Here is a 20,026-nt window from a genome sequence, read left to right as displayed (position 1 = left end):
TCCCAAAAAATGTCTGGAATTCTCTCCTAACACCCACTCATATCAAGACTGATCTGTAGTCCTGTGTAGCTCAGTTGGTAGAGCATGGCACTTGCAATGCTAGGAGAGTCGGTTTGATTCCCTGGACCACCCATATGTAAAACGTGTGCACGTGTGACTAAGTCACTTCGTATAAAAGCATCTGGTAAATGGCATTTATATTAAATAAACTCAGCAAAAAAAGAAACGTCCTCTCAACTGTGTTTATTTTCAGCAAACTTAACATGTGTAAATATTTGTATGAACATAAGATTCAACAAATGAGACATAAACTGAACAAGTTCCAGAGACATGTGTCCCTGAACAAAGGGGGGTCAAAATCAAAAGTAACAGTCAGTATCTGGTGTGGCCACCAGCTGCATTAAGTACTGCAGTGCATCTCCTCGTGGAATGCAACAGATTTGCCAGTTCTTGCTGTGAGATGTTACCCCACTCCTCCACCAAGGCACCTGCAAGTTCCCTGACATTTCTGTGGGGAATGGCCCTAGCCCTCACCCTCCGATCCAACAGGTCCCAGACGTGCTCAATGGGATTGAGATCCGGGCTCTTTGCTGGCCATGGGAGAACACTGACATTTCTGTCTTGCAGGAAATCACACACAGAACGAGCAGTATGGCTGGTGGCATTGTCATGCTGGAGGGTCATGTCAGGATGAGTCTGCAGGAAGGGTACCACATACGGGTGTCTTCCCTGTAACGCACAGCTTTGAGATTTACTACAATGACAACAAGCTCAGTCCGATGATGCTGTGACACACTGCCCCAGACCACAACGGACCCTCCACATCGATACCGCTCCAGAGTACAGGCCTCGGTGTAACGCCCATTCCTTCGACGACAAACACGAATCCAACCATCACCCCTGGTGTGACAAAACTGCAACTCATCACCATAGCACCCATATATATTTTTTTACATTTAACTAGGCAAGTCAGTTAAGAACAAATTCTTATTTTCAAGGACAGCCTTGTTCAGGGGCTGAATAACAGATTGGTACCTTGTCAGCTCAGGGATTCAAACTTGCAACCTTTCAGTTACTAGTCCAACACTCTAACCACTAGGCTATGCTGCCACCCCTGCATTGGTCATCCCCAAAGCCAACACTTCCTTCGGCCTCCTTTCCTACCCGTTGACTGGAACGAATTGCAAAAATCTCTGAAGCTGGAGTCTTATATCTCCCTCTCTAACTTTAAGCATCAGCTGTCTGAGCAGCTTACCTGTACACAGCCCATCTGTAAATAGCACACCCAACTACATCATCCCCATATTATTACTCACCCTCTTGCTCTTTTGCACCCCAGTATCTCTACTTGCACATCATCATCTGCACATCTATCGCTCCAGTATTAATGCTAAATTGTAATTATTTTCACCTCTAGGGAGAATTTATTGCCTACCTCCCTACTCTTCTACATTTGCACACACTACATAAATAGAAAAATCTTTTATTTTGTTATTGACTGTACGTTTGTTTGTGTAACTCTGTGTTTTTGTCGCACTGCTTTGCTTTATCTTGGCCAGGTTGCAGTTGTAAATGAGAACTTGTTCTCAACTGGCCTACCTGGTTAAATAAAGGTGAAATAAAAACAGCACTTTTTGCCAGTCCTGTCTGGTCCAGCGATGGTGGGTTTGTGCCCATAGGCAACGTTGTTGCCGGTGATGTCTGGTGAGGACCTGCCTTACAACAGGCCTACAAGCCCTCAGACCAGCCTCTCTGAGCCTATTGCGGACAGTCTGAGCACTGATGGAGGGATTGTGTGTTCCTGGTGTAACTCGGGCAGTTGTTGTTGCCATCCTGTACCTGTCTCGCAGGTGTGATGTTCGGATGTACCGATCCTGTGCAGGTGTTGTTACACGTGGTCTGCCACTGCGAGGACGATCAGCTGTCCGTCCTGTCTCCCTGTAGCTCTGTGTTAGGCGTCTCACAGTACGGACAGTGCAATTTATTGCCCTGGCCACATCTGCAGTCCTCATGCCTCCTTGCAGCATGCATAAGGCACGTTCACGCAGATGAGCAGGGACCCTGTGCATCTTTCTTTTGGTGTTTTTCAGAGTCAGTGGAAAGGCCTCTTTAGTGTCCTAAGTTTTCATAACTGTGACCTTAATTGTCTACCGTCTGTAAGCTGTTAGTGTCTTAACGACAATTCCACGGGTGCATGTTCATTAATTGTTTATGGTTCATTGAACAAGCATGGGAAAAAGTGTTTAAACCCTTTACAATGACGTTCTGTGAAGTTATTTGGATTTTTACAAATTATCTTTGAAAGACTGAGTCCTGAAAAAGGGACTTTTTTTTGCTGAGTTTATTACTTTGCTTTTCCGCAGTTGGAGCACACGACGGGCCAGAGACACCTCCACATGAAGCGATCTACAACCTGCTGCAGAGGATCCAGAGCTAGATCACCTAGCAACAGGCCGCCAGTCCACCCCCTAGTATAGCTTGGTGTTGCAGATGGAGACTGAAGACACCTCTGGATAAGCACTGTTCAGCTACCTAAGCCATATCATTCAACACTCGTATGCCTGTGTGTTTTCTTTTTCAATTAAAGGCTATACTTTATTGGATACAGCTGCTTTTGTTAGGTTTTTGCAATGAAAATTGCCCAATGAGACATTAGTACTTTTGTATAGTGGTGGACAAGGAGACAAGGACAGCAGATATTCCAATTTGTAATCCTTTTTTTAATCAGAATGTTCATAGATAAATACAGTAGTTAAATCTATACAAAGGAGGCTGCAGTTTACATTCACCTTGTAATTAATTGAATTTGTGTGAATTGCATTAGGCAAATATAACTATAGTATATTCAATTACTGAGTAGACCAATGACTTATCCATTCCTTAACATCGCCAGGCCATAGAGAAGATAAAAGCATCCCAAATACAAAATAAAACATGTTTTTTTTTTGTACAAGTTCTCAGGGTACTTTTTACATATACAGTATCTCACAAAAGTGAGTACCCCTCTCACATTTTTGTAAATATTTGAGTATATCTTTTCATGTGACAACACTGAAGAAATGACACTTTGCTACAATGTAAAGTAGTGCGTACAGCTTGTATGACAGTGTAAATTTGCTGTCCCCTCAAAATAACTCAACACACAGCCATTAATGTCTAAACCGCTGGCAACAAAAGTGAGTACACCCCTAAGTGAAAATGTCCAAATTGGGCCCAATTAGCCATTTTCCCTCCCCGGTGTCATGTGACTCGTTAGTGTTACAAGGTCTCAGGTGCGAATGGGGAGCAGGTGTGTTAAATTTGGTGTCATCGCTCTCACACTCCCTCATACTGACTGGTCACTGGAAGTTCAACATGGCACCTCATGGCAAGGAACTCTCTGAGGATCTGAAAAAAGATGGCCTGGGCTATAAGAAGATTGCCAAGACCCTGAAACTGAGCTGCAGCACGGTGGCCAAGACCATACAGCGGTTTAACAGGACAGGTTCCACTCAGAACAGGCCTCGCAATGGTCGACCAAAGAAGTTGAGTGCACGTGCTCAGCGTCATATCCAGAGGTTGTCTTTGGGAAATAGACGTATGAGTGCTGCCAGCATTGCTGCAGAGGTTGAAGGGGTAGGGGGTCAGCCTGTCATAGCTCAGACCATACGCCGCACACTGCATCAAATTGGTCTGCATGGCTGTCGTCCCAGAAGGAAGCCTCTTCTAAAGATTATGCACAAGAAAGCCCGCAAACAGTTTGCTGAAGACTAGCAGACTAAGGACATGGATTACTGGAACCATGTCCTGTGGTCTGATGAGACCAAAATAAACTTATTTGGTTCAGATGGTGTCAAGCGTGTTTGGCGGCAACCAGGTGAGGAGTACAAAGACAAGTGTGTCTTGCCTACAGTCAAGCATGGTGGTGGGAGTGTCATGGTCTGGGGCTGCATGAGTGCTGCCGGCACTGGGGAGCTACAGTTCATTGAGGGAACCATGAATGCCAACATGTACTGTGACATACTGAAGCAGAGCATGATCCCCTCCCTTCGAAGACTGGGCCGCAGGGCAGTATTCCAACATGATAACGACCCCACACACACCTCCAAGACGACCACTGCCTTGCTAAAAAAGCTGAGGGTAAAGGTGATGGACTGGCCAAGCATGTCTCCAGACCTAAACCCTATTGAGCATCTGTGGGGCATCCTCAAACGGAAGGTGGAGGAGTGCAAGGTCTCTAACATCTACCAGCTCCGTGATGTCGTCATGGAGGAGTGGAAGAGGACTCCAGTGGCAACCTGTGAAGCTCTGGTGAACTCCATGCCCAAGAGGGTTAAGGCAGTGCTGGAAAATGATGGTGGCCACACAAAATATTTACACTTTGGGCCCAATTTTGATATTTTCACTTAGGGGTGTACTCACTTTTGTTGCCAGCGGTTTAGACATTAATGGCTGTGTGTTGAGTTATTTTGAGGGGACAGCAAATGTACACTGTTATACAAGCTGTACACTCACTACTTTACATTGTAGCAAAGTGTCATTTCTTCAGTGTTGTCACATGAAAATATATACTCAAATATTTACAAAAATGTGAGGGGTGTACTCACTTTTGTGAGATACTGTATGCAACAAGTTGACAAAAACAGTCACAGAGAGAACAGGTGGAATTATCTGTTGGAAACCACGGACATACAAGACAACGGTTAGAAGGGTTTCTTTTATTTAAAAACAGACCAAAGGAGTCGTTAAAACCTGAGAGCCTCGCAGCACAGGCCATCATAGACCAGAGACCTCCATATCCATAGAGAAAGGAAGGCGTAGAGACCCATAGACCAGATATCTCCATGTCCATAGAGAAAGGAAGGCGTAGAGACCCATAGACCAGAGACCTCCATGTCCGTAGAGAAAGGAAGGCGTAGAGACCCATAGACCAGAGATATCCATAGAGAAAGGAAGGCGTAGAGACCCATAGACCAGAGATCTCCATGTCCATAGAGAAAGGAAGGCGTAGAGACCCATAGACCAGAGATCTCCATATCCATAGAGAAAGGAAGGCGTAGAGACCCATAGACCAGAGACCTCCATGTCCGTAGAGAAAGGAAGGCGTAGAGACTGATAAACCTCCATGTCCGTAGAGAAAGGAAGGCGTAGAGACCCATAGACCAGAGACCTCCATGTCCATAGAGAAAGGAAGGCGTAGAGACCCATAGACCAGAGACCTCCATGTCCACAGAGAAAGGAAGGCGTAGAGACCCATAGACCAGAGATCTCCATATCCATAGAGAAAGGAAGGCGTAGAGACCCATAGACCAGAGATCTCCATATCCATAGAGAAAGGAAGGCGTAGAGACCCATAGACCAGATATCTCCTTGTCCGTAGAGAAAGGAAGGCGTAGAGACCCATAGACCAGAGATCTCCATATCCATAGAGAAAGGAAGGCGTAGAGACCCATAGACCAGAGATCTCCATATCCATAGAGAAAGGAAGGCGTAGAGACCCATAGACCAGAGATCTCCATATCCATAGAGAAAGGAAGGCGTAGAGACATTAGATACTGTACAGAATTATTTTCACTACATCTCTCAATCCATTAAGGAAAGCAAATTAAGCATAAATGTGGCAGCTGCTTGTCACTCATTTGCTATCTGACTAATGAATAAACCTTTCTCTCCTCGCCTGGTTAGAGCATCCTCCTTCCTGCCGTACAACATTCACCCTGGTTTGATACACTCACTGTGTGTGCAGACTTAACTCTTGAATTAGAACATGTTAACGTGTAGAGAAATGCAGTTGACATAGCTAACAACCCTGGTCCAGTGGTCATCAACCTTTTCTGAGTCAAGATCACAGAGTCAAAATGCAAGATGAGATCGATGAGGTTTGTGCAGTAGGCTATAGGCCCAATACATTATCATTGCATATTGGCTATGCTTGAATTGACCTGCCAATGTTGTTCTTCTCAGACCACTTTGAAGTAATATTAACAGAACGTAGGTATATCATCACACTGGTAATAGATCATTTGTTGTATTACTTGTAAGGCACAGCTGAGTGAGCATAATAAATAGCTTTAGAATTTTTTGATCTGGACTGATGGCCTGCATCTGATGGTCAGTTTGAGTGGAGGGAGGGAGCAGCGGTGAGGCTGCCTCTGACCCGACTCACCGTCCTTCCTCTCTCCCTCCGCTGAGAAAAGGGGGCACAGACCAGTCAATCACCTGGTTGGTGACCACTGCCCTAGTCCAACCGTAACCACCTTTCATTTGATTCAAACAAGTTGTTTCAAGATCAGTACCATAAAGGGTCTTAATTTCCAACGATCCTACCTACCAACTGAGTGACTGACGATCCTACCTACCAACTGAGTGACTGACAATCCTACCTACCAACTGAGTGACTGACGATCTTACCTACCAGCTGAGTGACTGACGATCTTACCTACCAGCTGAGTGACTGACGATCCTACCTACCAACTGAGTGACTGACGATCCTACCTATCAACTGAGTGACTGACGATCCTACCTACCAGCTGAGTGACTGACGATCCTACCTACCAACTGAGTGACTGACGATCCTACCTACCAACTGAGTGACTGACGATCCTACCTACCAACTGAGTGACTGACGATCCTACCTACCAACTGAGTGACTGACGATCCTACCTATCAACTGAGTGACTGACGATCCTACCTACCAGCTGAGTGACTGACGATCCTACCTACAGTGGTTCCTCCTTTAAAAGTTGCATCATACTGCAGCACACCTTGCGGGCTGCCACAGAATTCTATGGAACGTTATCTTTGTCAGCCATTAATGCTAGTTAGTGCTAGTTTGGCCACTAGAGGGCATCGTTGAGAAGCATTTGACTTCAATATTTCCTGTACTAGAGAATTTAAAACTTTTCTTTGTAAGAACATGGGATTGATTAAGAAATTTTGCTTAATTAATTAGATTAATATTATGGTGTTTTTATTCCAATAAAAACGAAACCGTTAGGAAAATATGGCGCTGTAGAACGTGACCGGTCGGGAGTAGGCTACTGTACTAAGAGCAAAATAATCCTAACATTTCCACACCCTAATTGTAGGCTAACCAATACCCAAATGGAGATTCACTGAAAATAAAAATCTAATTGATTTATCAATACCAGTCCCCATGCTTGTCTCAGAGCAGCGCGAAACGGTGCTGAAATAGTTGTCCACATGTCATTCAGTGATATTTATTCCCATAGTAATTAATTATGGATCCATAACGAAATAAACATCTGCATTACAATTATATATTTGTAGTGGTTGATGCATTTTTTTGTTGCGGCAAATCTGGTTTTAGAGTACTTAAAACAATAAAAATCTGATTGATTTATCAAGACCAGTCCCCATGCTCTGTCATTCAGTGATATTTATTCCCTATTGTTCTGCTGATAGTTGAAATAAAACATCTGCATTTTGAAAGAGTATTTTAATCATTTTATTACGGAAAACATACATTTATGGACAGTATATGCTTGATCCGACGTTTTGCAGTTCCATGAAGTTTGGCGTTAGAAATGTAAAACTTTAGAGTACTTAATACATTGCAAGTTGGGTGGGGGTTTCACACCTACAGTAGCCGAGCTACTAGACTATCCTTTGTAAAGGTTGAAGAGTCTATTGTCCTACTAATAGCCCATCCTAGAAACGTTGTTTACCTAATTCACAGCCTGCTACACTTTTTTTCTCTCCCTGTTTTTAGAGGGAGACAAACCAAAAGCTCACCGCCCGGCCGGCCAAACCCGGACAACACTGGGTCTTCCGGTCGTGGCCGGCACGGGTATCGAACCAGCATCTGTAGAAACGCAGTCTTAGGCCGCTGCGCCACTCGGGAGGCCCCATTCAAAGTTGTTAATGCTTATCAATTGCCTTGCACAAAGTATCAAAATACTAAAATACTACTTAAACAGGACTCAAAGAATTTAATTGAAATGTTAATTTTATTTTTGGATCACAGAAACAATGAGAAAATATGGAAAAAGAAATAAATAATGAAATGTTAATTATATAAAGCAGCCTGTGTAATCAGCATATTACTCAACACTAGTGAGACTCATGTCGCCTACGGTAGACCTACTGTATATCAAAAAATAATTACATTTAGAGGATTCTAATGAATATCTAAGGGGCATTTTTCGTTAGGGCAAATCCGGTCTGTGAGAATATCTAAGGGGCTTTTATATAATTATAATGCAGGGTTGTTAATAATAATAATACATCGCTTTGTTTAAAAAAATAACTATATTTTGGAGATGATTTCGTTTCAAATAACCTAAAGTGAGCGATTGTAATCTGAAATATTGGAAAAGGGCCATTCTTGAACATAGGGTGAGACATTCTTACTAATTTGTAGATAAAGCCAGTTTGTTATTTAGAATGATTTATTTCTGTTTTTAGAGAGAAAGAAAAAGCCCACCGTGCCTATTTCTTGGAAAATCGTCAGTACACATGTCAAGTGAAATTCTCCCATTGTATTTACCCAAGTTCTCTCTTAACTCTAGGACCACTATTGCCATAGTTTAGACTACCGATAGATCAGTGTTCTAACTGCCCTGTGTGATAGTGTGGTGCAATGACATCACCATCTACCACTAACGGTTGCAGCATAAATGCCTAACTTTTAAAGGAAGAACCACTGTACCAACTGAGTGACTGACGATTCTACCTACCTACCTACCTACCTACCTACCTATCTACCTACCTACCTACCGACGATTCTACCTACCTATCTATCTATCTATCTATCTATCTATCTATCTATCTATCTATCTATCTATCTATCTATCTATCTATCTATCTATCTATCTATCTATCTATCTATCTATCTATCTATCTATCTATCTATCTATCTATCTATCTATCTATCTATCTATCTATCTATCTATCTATCTATCTATCTATCTACCTACCTACCTACCTACCTACCTACCTACCTACCTACCTACCTACCTACCTACCTACCTACCTACCTACCTACCTACCTACCGAGTGGCTGACGATCCTACCTACCTACCTACCTACCTACCTACCTACCTACCTACCTACCTACCTACCTACCTACCTACCTACCTACCTACCTACCTACCTACCTACCTACCTACCTACCTACCTACCTACCTACCTACCTACCTACCTACCGAGTGGCTGACGATTCTACCTACCTACCTACCTACCTACCTACCTACCTACCTACCTACCTACCTACCTACCTACCTACCTACCTACCTACCTACCTACCTACCTACCTACCTACCGAGTGACTGACGATTCTACCTACCTACCTACCTACCTACCGAGTGGCTGACGATTCTACCTACCGAGTGCTTGACGATCCTACCTACCTACCAACTGAGTGACTGACGATCCTACCTACCTACCTACCAACTGAGTGACAGACAATCCTACCTACCTACCAACTGAGTGACAGAAGAATCTACCTACCTACCAACTGAGTGACTGACGATCCTACCTACCTACCAACTGAGTGACTGACGATCCTACCTACCTACCAACTGAGTGACAGAAGAATCTGACTACCTACCAACTGAGTGACTGACGATCCTACCTACCTACCAACTGAGTGACAGAAGAATCTGCCTACCTACCAACTGAGTGACTGACGATCCTACCTACCTACCAACTGAGTGACAGAAGAATCTGCCTACCTACCAACTGAGTGACTGACGATCCTAACTACCTACCAACTGAGTGACTGACGATCCTAACTACCTACCGACTGAGTGACTGACGATCCTAACTACCTACCAACTGAGTGACTGACAATCCTACCTACCTACCAACTGAGTGACAGAAGAATCGGCCTACCTACCAACTGAGTGACTGACGATCCTAACTACCTACCAACTGAGTGACTGACGATCCTAACTACCTACCGACTGAGTGACTGACGATCCTAACTACCTACCAACTGAGTGACTGACGATCCTAACTACCTACCAACTGAGTGACTGACGATCCTAACTACCTACCAACTGAGTGACTGACTGAATTGATAACTGGACCATGACATGCTCAGAGCAGTTGTGTCGGGGTATCTTTGGCCTTGTGTAGGAGTTTTGTGCACCTCCCGTCTTCTTAGACTCTCACCGAGGGCTCCTGGTCAGGTCAGGGCTGGAGTAACACTACTGTCTGGTCAGGTCAGGGCTGGAGTAACACTACTGTCTGGTCAGGTCAGGGCTGGAGTAACACTACTGTCTGGTCTGGTCAGGTCAGGGCTGGAGTAACACTACTGTCTGGTCAGGTAAGGTCAGGGCTGGAGTAAAACTGCTGTCTGCCCAGGTCAGGTCAGGGCTGGAGTAACACTACTGTCTGGTCAGGTCAGGTCAGGGCTGGAGTAACACTGCTGTCAGTTCAGGTCAGGGCTGGAGTAACACTACTGTCTGGTCAGGTCAGGGCTGGAGTAACACTGCTGTCTGGTCAGGTCAGGGCTGGAGTAACACTACTGTCTGGTCAGGTCAGGGCTGGAGTAACACTGCTGTCTGGTCAGGTCAGGTCTGGAGTAACACTGCTGTCTGGTCAGGTCAGGGCTGGAGTAAAACTACTGTCTGGTCAGGTCAGGGCTGGAGTAACACTACTGTCTGGTCTGGTCAGGTCAGGGCTGGAGTAACACTGCTGTCAGGTCAGGTCAGGTCAGGGCTGGAGTAACACTACTGTCTGGTCAGGTCAGGTCAGGGCTGGAGTAAAACTGCTGTCTGCCCAGGTCAGGTCAGGGCTGGAGTAACACTACTGTCTGGTCAGGTCAGGTCAGGGCTGGAGTAACACTGCTGTCAGGTCAGGTCAGGGCTGGAGTAACACTACTGTCTGGTCAGGTCAGGGCTGGAGTCACACTGCTGTCTGGTCAGGTCAGGGCTGGAGTAACACTACTGTCTGGTCAGGTAAGGGCTGGAGTAACACTGCTGTCTGGTCAGGTCAGGTCTGGAGTAACACTGCTGTCTGGTCAGGTCAGGGCTGGAGTAAAACTAATCTCTGGTCAGGTCAGGGCTGGAGTAACACTGCTGTCTGGTCAGGTCAGGTCAGGGCTGGAGTAACACTACTGTCTGGTCAGGTCAGGGCTGGAGTAAAACTACTGTCTGGTCAGGTCAGGTCAGGGCAGGAGTAACACTACTGTCTGGTCAGGTCAGGTCTGGAGTAACACTACTGTCTGGTCAGGTCAGTTCAGAGCTGGAGTAACACTACTGTCTGGTCAGGTCAGGGCTGGAGTAACACTACTGTCTGGTCAGGTCAGGGCTGGAGTAACACTGCTGTCTGGTCAGGTCAGGTCAGAGCTGGAGTAACACTACTGTCTGGTCAGGTCAGGGCTGGAGTAACACTACTGTCTGGTCAGGTCAGGGATGGAGTAACGGTACTGTCTGGTCAGGTCAGGGCTGGAGTAACACTACTGTCTGGTCAGGTCAGGGCTGGAGTAACACTACTGTCTGGTCAGGTCAGGGCTGGAGTAACACTACTGTCTGGTCAGGTCAGGGCTGGAGTAACACTACTGTCTGGTCAGGTCAGGGCTGGAGTAACACTACTGTATGGTCAGGTCAGGGCTGGAGTAACACTACTGTCTGGTCAGGTGAGGGCTGGAGTAACACTACTGTCTGGCCAGGTCAGGTCAGGGCTGGAGTAACACTACTGTCTGGTCAGGTCAGGGCTGGAGTAACACTACTGTCAGGTCAGGTCAGGTCAGGGCTGGAGTAACACTACTGTCTGGTAAGGTCAGGGCTGGGGTAACACTGCTGTCTGCTCAGGTCAGGGTTGGAGTAACACTACTGTCTGGTCAGGTCAGGTCAGGGCTGGAGTAACACTGCTGTCTGGCCAGGTCAGGTCAGGGCTGGAGTAACACTACTGTCTGGTCAGGTCAGGGCTGGAGTAACACTACTGTCTGGTCAGGTCAGGGCTGGAGTAAAACTGCTGTCTGGCCAGGTCAGGTCAGGGCTGGAGTAACACTACTGTCTGGTCAGGTCAGGTCAGGGCTGGAGTAACACTGCTGTCAGGTCAGGTCAGGGTTGGAGTAACACTGCTGTCTGGTCAGGTCAGGGCTGGAGTAACACTACTGTCTGGTCAGGTCAGGGCTGGAGTAACACTGCTGTCTGGTCAGGTCAGGTCTGGAGTAACACTGCTGTCTGGTCAGGTCAGGGCTGGAGTAAAACTACTGTCTGGTCAGGTCAGGGCTGGAGTAACACTGCTGTCTGGTCAGGTCAAGTCAGGGCTGGAGTAACACTACTGTCTGGTCAGGTCAGGGCTGGAGTAAAACGACTGTCTGGTCAGGTCAGGGCTGGAGTAAAACTACTGTCTGGTCAGGTCAGGTCAGGGCAGGAGTAACACTACTGTCTGGTCAGGTCAGGTCTGGAGTAACACTACTGTCTGGTCAGGTCAGTTCAGAGCTGGAGTAACACTACTGTCTGGTCAGGTCAGGGCTGGAGTAACACTACTGTCTGGTCAGGTCAGGGCTGGAGTAACACTGCTGTCTGGTCAGGTCAGGTCAGAGCTGGAGTAACACTACTGTCTGGTCAGGTCAGGGCTGGAGTAACACTACTGTCTGGTCAGGTCAGGGATGGAGCAACGCTACTGTCTGGTCAGGTCAGGGCTGGAGTAACACTACTGTCAGGTCAGGTCAGGGCTGAAGTAACACTACTGTCAGGTCAGGTCAGGGCTGGAGTAACACTACTGTCTGGTCAGGTCAGGGCTGGAGTAACACTACTGTCTGGTCAGGTCAGGGCTGGAGTAACACTGCTGTCTGGTCAGGTCAGGTCTGGAGTAACACTGCTGTCTGGTCAGGTCAGGGCTGGAGTAAAACTACTGTCTGGTCAGGTCAGGGCTGGAGTAACACTGCTGTCTGGTCAGGTCAGGTCAGGGCTGGAGTAACACTACTGTCTGGTCAGGTCAGGGCTGGAGTAAAACTACTGTCTGGTCAGGTCAGGGCTGGAGTAAAACTACTGTCTGGTCAGGTCAGGTCAGGGCAGGAGTAACACTACTGTCTGGTCAGGTAAGTTCAGAGCTGAAGTAACACTACTGTCTGGTCAGGTCAGGGCTGGAGTAACACTACTGTCTGGTCAGGTCAGGGATGGAGCAATGCTACTGTCTGGTCAGGTCAGGGCTGGAGTAATGCTACTGTCTGGTCAGGTCAGGGCTGGAGTAACACTACTGTCAGGTCAGGGCTGAAGTAACACTACTGTCAGGTCAGGTCAGGTCAGGGCTGGAGTAACACTACTGTCTGGTCAGGTCAGGGCTGGAGTAACACTACTGTCTGGTCAGGTCAGGGCTGGAGTAACACTACTGTCAGGTCAGGGCTGGAGTAACACTACTGTCAGGTCAGGGCTGGAGTAACACTACTGTCTGGTCAGGTCAGGGCTGGAGTAACACTGCTGTCTGGTCAGGTCAGGGCTGGAGTAACACTACTGTCTGGTCAGGTCAGGGCTGAAGTAACACTACTGTCAGGTCTGGTCAGGTCAGGGCTGGAGTAACACTACTGTCAGGTCAGGTCAGGTCTGGAGTAACACTGCTGTCTGGTCAGGTCAGGGCTGGAGTAAAACTACTGTCTGGTCAGGTCAGGGCTGGAGTAACACTACTGTCAGGTCAGGTCAGGTCTGGAGTAACACTGCTGTCTGGTCAGGTCAGGGCTGGAGTAACACTACTGTCTGGTCAGGTCAGGGCTGAAGTAACACTACTGTCAGGTCTGGTCAGGTCAGGGCTGGAGTAACACTACTGTCAGGTCAGGTCAGGTCTGGAGTAACACTGCTGTCTGGTCAGGTCAGGGCTGGAGTAAAACTACTGTCTGGTCAGGTCAGGGCTGGAGTAACACTGCTGTCTGGTCAGGTCAAGTCAGGGCTGGAGTAACACTACTGTCTGGTCAGGTCAGGGCTGGAGTAAAACTACTGTCTGGTCAGGTCAGGGCTGGAGTAAAACTACTGTCTGGTCAGGTCAGGTCAGGGCAGGAGTAACACTACTGTCTGGTCAGGTCAGGTCTGGAGTAACACTACTGTCTGGTCAGGTCAGTTCAGAGCTGGAGTAACACTACTGTCTGGTCAGGTCAGGGCTGGAGTAACACTACTGTCTGGTCAGGTCAGGGCTGGAGTAACACTGCTGTCTGGTCAGGTCAGGTCAGAGCTGGAGTAACACTACTGTCTGGTCAGGTCAGGGCTGGAGTAACACTACTGTCTGGTCAGGTCAGGGATGGAGCAACGCTACTGTCTGGTCAGGTCAGGGATGGAGTAACACTACTGTCAGGTCAGGTCAGGGCTGAAGTAACACTACTGTCAGGTCAGGTCAGGGCTGGAGTAACACTACTGTCTGGTCAGGTCAGGGCTGGAGTAACACTACTGTCTGGTCAGGTCAGGGCTGGAGTAACACTGCTGTCTGGTCAGGTCAGGTCTGGAGTAACACTGCTGTCTGGTCAGGTCAGGGCTGGAGTAAAACTACTGTCTGGTCAGGTCAGGGCTGGAGTAAAACTACTGTCTGGTCAGGTCAGGGCTGGAGTAAAACTACTGTCTGGTCAGGTCAGGGCTGGAGTAAAACTACTGTCTGGTCAGGTCAGGTCAGGGCAGGAGTAACACTACTGTCTGGTCAGGTAAGTTCAGAGCTGGAGTAACACTACTGTCTGGTCAGGTCAGGGCTGGAGTAACACTACTGTCTGGTCAGGTCAGGGATGGAGCAATGCTACTGTCTGGTCAGGTCAGGGCTGGAGTAATGCTACTGTCTGGTCAGGTCAGGGCTGGAGTAACACTACTGTCAGGTCAGGTCAGGGCTGAAGTAACACTACTGTCAGGTCAGGTCAGGTCAGGGCTGGAGTAACACTACTGTCTGGTCAGGTCAGGGCTGGAGTAACACTACTGTCTGGTCAGGTCAGGGCTGGAGTAACACTACTGTCAGGTCAGGGCTGGAGTAACACTACTGTCAGGTCAGGGCTGGAGTAACACTACTGTCTGGTCAGGTCAGGGCTGGAGTAACACTGCTGTCTGGTCAGGTCAGGGCTGGAGTAACACTACTGTCTGGTCAGGTCAGGGCTGAAGTAACACTACTGTCAGGTCTGGTCAGGTCAGGGCTGGAGTAACACTACTGTCAGGTCAGGTCAGGGCTGGAGTAACACTACTGTCTGGTCAGGTCAGGGCTGGAGTAACACTACTGTCAGGTCAGGGCTGAAGTAACACTACTGTCAGGTCAGGTCAGGGCTGGAGTAACACTACTGTCTGGTCAGGTCAGGGCTGGAGTAACACTACTGTCTGGTCAGGTTAGGGCTGGAGTAACACTACTGTCTGGTCAGGTCAGGGCTGGAGTAACACTACTGTCTGGTCAGGTCAGGGCTGGAGTAACACTACTGTCAGGTCAGGGCTGGAGTAACACTACTGTCTGGTCAGGTCAGGGCTGGAGTAACACTACTGTCTGGTCAGGTCAGGGCTGGAGTAACACTACTGTCTGGTCATGTCAGGTCAGGGCTGGAGTAACACAACTGTCTGCTCAGGTCAGGGCTGGAGTAACACTACTGTCTGGTCAGGTCAGGGCTGGAGTAACACTACTGCTTTCAGGTCAGGTCAGGGCTGGAGTAACACTACTGTCTGGTCAGGTCAGGGCTGGAGTAACACTACTGTCTGGTCAGGTCAGGTCAGGTCAGGGCTGGAGTAACACTACTGTCTGGTCAGGTCAGGTCAGGGCTGGAGTAACACTGCTGTCTGGTCAGGTCAGGGCTGGAGTAACACTGCTGTCTGGTCAGGTCAGGGCTGGAGTAACACTACTGTCAGGTCAGGTCAGGGCTGGAGTAACACTACTGTCTGGTCAGGTCAGGGCTGGAGTAATACTACTGTCAGGTCAGGTCAGGTCAGGGCTGGAGTAATACTACTGTCTGGGAAGGTCAGGTCAGGGCTGGAGTAAAACTACTGTCTGGTCAGGTCAGGGCTGGAGTAACACTACTGTCTGGTTAGGTCAGTTCAGGGCTGGAGTAACACTACTGTCTGGTCACGTCAGGTCAGGGCTGGAGTAACTCTACTGTCAGGTCAGGTCAGGGCTGGAGTAACACTACTGTCTGGTCAGGTCAGGGCTGGAGTAACACTACTGTCTGGTTTGGTCAGTGCTGGAGTAACACTACTGTCAGGTCAGGTCAGGGCTGGAGTAACACTACTGTCTGGTCAGGTCAGGGCTGGAGTAACACTACTGTCTGGCCAGGTCAGGTCAGGGCTGGAGTAACACTACTGTCTGGTCAGGGCTGGAGTAACACTACTGTCTGGTCAGGTCAGGGCTGGAGTAACACTGCTGTCTGGTCTGGTCAGGTCAGGGCTGGAGTAACACTACTGTCTGGTCAGGTCAGGGCTGGAGTAACACTACTGTCTGGTCAGGTCAGGTCAGGGCTGGAGTAACACTACTGTCTGGTCAGGTCAGGTCAGGGCTGGAGTAACACTACTGTCTGCTCAGGTCAGGGCTGGAGTAACACTACTGTCTGGTCAGGTCAGGGCTGGAGTAACACTACTGTCTGGTCACGTCAGGTCAGGGCTGGAGTAACAATACTGTCTGGCCAGGTCAGGTCAGGGCTGGAGTAAAACTACTGTCTGGTCAGGTCAGGGCTGGAGTAACACTGCTGTCTGGTCTGGTTAGGTCAGGGCTGGAGTAACACTACTGTCTGGTCAGGTCAGGGCTGGAGTAACACTACTGTCTGGTCAGGTCAGGGCTGGAGTAACACTACTGTCTGGTCATGTCAGGTCAGGGCTGGAGTAACACAACTGTCTGCTCATGTCAGGGCTGGAGTAACACTACTGTCTGGTCAGGTCAGGGCTGGAGTAACACTACTGCTTTCAGGTCAGGTCAGGGCTGGAGTAACACTACTGTCTGGTCAGGTCAGGTCAGGGCTGGAGTAACACTGCTGTCTGGTCAGGTCAGGGCTGGAGTAACACTGCTGTCTGGTCAGGTCAGGGCTGGAGTAACACTACTGTCAGGTCAGGTCAGGGCTGGAGTAACACTACTGTCTGGTCAGGTCAGGGCTGGAGTAACACTACTCTCTGGTCAGGTCAGGTCAGGTCAGGGCTGGAGTAACACTGCTGTCTGGTCAGGTCAGGGCTGGAGTAGCACTGCTGTCAGGTCAGGTCAGGGCTGGAGTAACACTACTGTCAGGTCAGGTCAGGGCTGGAGTAACACTACTGTCTGGTCAGGTCAGGGCTGCAGTAACACTACTGTCTGGTCAGGTCAGGGCTGGAGTAACACTACTCTCTGATCAGGTCAGGGCTGGAGTAACACTACTGTCTGGTCTGGTCAGGTCAGGGCTGGAATAACACTGCTGTCTAGTCAGTTCAGGGCTGGAGTAACACTACTGTCTGGTCAGGTCAGGGCTGGAGTAACACTACTGTCTGGTCAGGTCAGGGCTGGAGTAACACTACTGTCTGGTCAGGTCAGGGCTGGAGTAACACTACTGTCTGGTAAGGTCAGGTCAGGGCTGGAGTAACACTACTGTCTGGTCAGGTCAGGGCTGGAGTAACACTACTGTCTGGTCAGGTCAGGTCAGGTCAGGGCTGGAGTAACACTGCTGTCTGGTCAGGTCAGGGCTGGAGTAACACCGCTGTCAGGTCAGGTCAGGGCTGGAGTAACACTACTGTCAGGTCAGGTCAGGGCTGGAGTAACACTACTGTCTGATCAGGTAATGGCTGGAGTAACACTACTGTCAGGTCAAGTCAGGGCTGGAGTAACACTACTGTCTGGTCAGGTCAGGGCTGCAGTGGCACTACTGTCTGGTCAGGTCAGGGCTGGAGTAACACTACTGTCTGGTCAGGTCAGAGCTGGAGTAACACTGCTGTCTGGTCAGGTCAGGGCTGGAGGAAGACTACTGTCTGGTCAGGTCAGGGATGGAGTAACACTACTGTCTGGTCAGGTTAGGGCTGGAGTAACACTACTGTCTGGTCAGGTCAGGGCTGGAGTAACATTACTGTCTGGTCAGGTCAGGGCTGGAGTAACACTACTGTCTGGTCAGGTCAGGGCTGGAGTAACACTACTGTCTGGTCTGGTCAGGTCAGTGCTGGAGTAACACTACTGTCTGGTCACGTCAGGTCAGGGCTGGAGTAACTCTACTGTCAGGTCAGGTCAGGGCTGGAGTAACACTACTGTCTGGTCAGGTCAGGGCTGGAGTAACACTACTGTCAGGTCAGGGCTGGAGTAACACTACTGTCTGGTCAGGTCAGGGCTGGAGTAACACTACTGTCTGGCCAGGTCAGGTCAGGGCTGGAGTAACACTACTGTCTGGTCACGTCAGGTCAGGGCTGGAGTAACTCTACTGTCAGGTCAGGTCAGGTCAGGGCTGGAGTAACACTACTGTCTGGTCACGTCAGGTCAGGGCTGGAGTAACTCTACTGTCAGGTCAGGTCAGGGCTGGAGTAACACTACTGTCAGGTCAGGGCTGGAGTAACACTACTGTCTGGTCAGGTCAGGGCTGGAGTAACACTACTGTCTGGCCAGGTCAGGTCAGGGCTGGAGTAAAACTACTGTCTGGTCAGGTCAGGGCTGGAGTAACACTGCTGTCTGGTCTGGTCAGGTCAGGGCTGGAGTAACACTACTGTCTGGTCAGGTCAGGGCTGGAGTAACACTACTGTCTGGTCAGGTCAGGGCTGGAGTAACACTACTGTCTGGTCATGTCAGGGCTGGAGTAACACAACTGTCTGCTCATGTCAGGGCTGGAGTAACACTACTGTCTGGTCAGGTCAGGGCTGGAGTAACACTACTGCTTTCAGGTCAGGTCAGGGCTGGAGTAACACTACTGTCTGGTCAGGTCAGGTCAGGGCTGGAGTAACACTGCTGTCTGGTCAGGTCAGGGCTGGAGTAACACTGCTGTCTGGTCAGGTCAGGGCTGGAGTAACACTACTGTCAGGTCAGGTCAGGGCTGGAGTAACACTACTGTCTGGTCAGGTCAGGGCTGGAGTAACACTACTCTCTGGTCAGGTCAGGTCAGGGCTGGAGTAACACTGCTGTCTGGTCAGGTCATGGCTGGAGTAGCACTGCTGTCAGGTCAGGTCAGGGCTGGAGTAACACTACTGTCAGGTCAGGTCAGGGCTGGAGTAACACTACTGTCTGGTCAGGTCAGGGCTGCAGTAACACTACTGTCTGGTCAGGTCAGGGCTGGAGTAACACTACTCTCTGGTCAGGTCAGGGCTGGAGTAACACTACTGTCTGGTCTGGTCAGGTCAGGGCTGGAATAACACTGCTGTCTAGTCAGTTCAGGGCTGGAGTAACACTACTGTCTGGTCAGGTCAGGGCTTGAGTAACACTACTGTCTGGTCAGGTCAGGGCTGGAGTAACACTACTGTCTGGTCAGGGCTGGAGTAACACTACTGTCTGGTCAGGTCAGGTCAGGGCTGGAGTAACACTACTGTCTGGTCAGGTCAGGGCTGGAGTAACACTACTGTCTGGTCAGGTCAGGTCAGGTCAGGGCTGGAGTAACACTGCTGTCTGGTCAGGTCAGGGCTGGAGTAACACTGCTGTCAGGTCAGGTCAGGGCTGGAGTAACACTACTGTCAGGTCAGGTCAGGGATGGAGTAACACTACTGTCTGGTCAGGTCAGGGCTGCAGTAACACTACTGTCTGGTCAGGTCAGGGCTGGAGTAACACTACTGTCTGGTCAGGTCAGAGCTGGAGTAACACTGCTGTCTGGTCAGGTCAGGGCTGGAGGAAGACTACTGTCTGGTCAGGTCAGGGATGGAGTAACACTACTGTCTGGTCAGGTTAGGGCTGGAGTAACACTACTGTCTGGTCAGGTCAGGGCTGGAGTAACACTACTGTCTGGTCAGGTCAGGGCTGGAGTAACACTACTGTCTGGTCAGGTCAGGGCTGGAGTAACACTACTGTCAGGTCAGGGCTGGAGTAACACTACTGTCTGGTCAGGTCAGGGCTGGAGTAACACTACTGTCTGGCCAGGTCAGGTCAGGGCTGGAGTAACACTACTGTCTGGTCAGGTCAGGGCTGGAGTAACACTGCTGTCTGGTCTGGTCAGGTCAGGGCTTGAGTAACACTACTGTATGGTCAGGTGAGGGCTGGAGTAACACTACTGTCT

The sequence above is a fragment of the Salmo salar genome, chromosome 25, assembly GCF_965601325.2.
Source record: "Salmo salar chromosome 25, fSalSal1, whole genome shotgun sequence".
Classification (NCBI taxonomy): domain Eukaryota; kingdom Metazoa; phylum Chordata; class Actinopteri; order Salmoniformes; family Salmonidae; genus Salmo; species Salmo salar.
The sequence above is the reverse complement of the archived record's forward strand: the minus strand, read 5'-3'. Positions refer to the sequence as shown.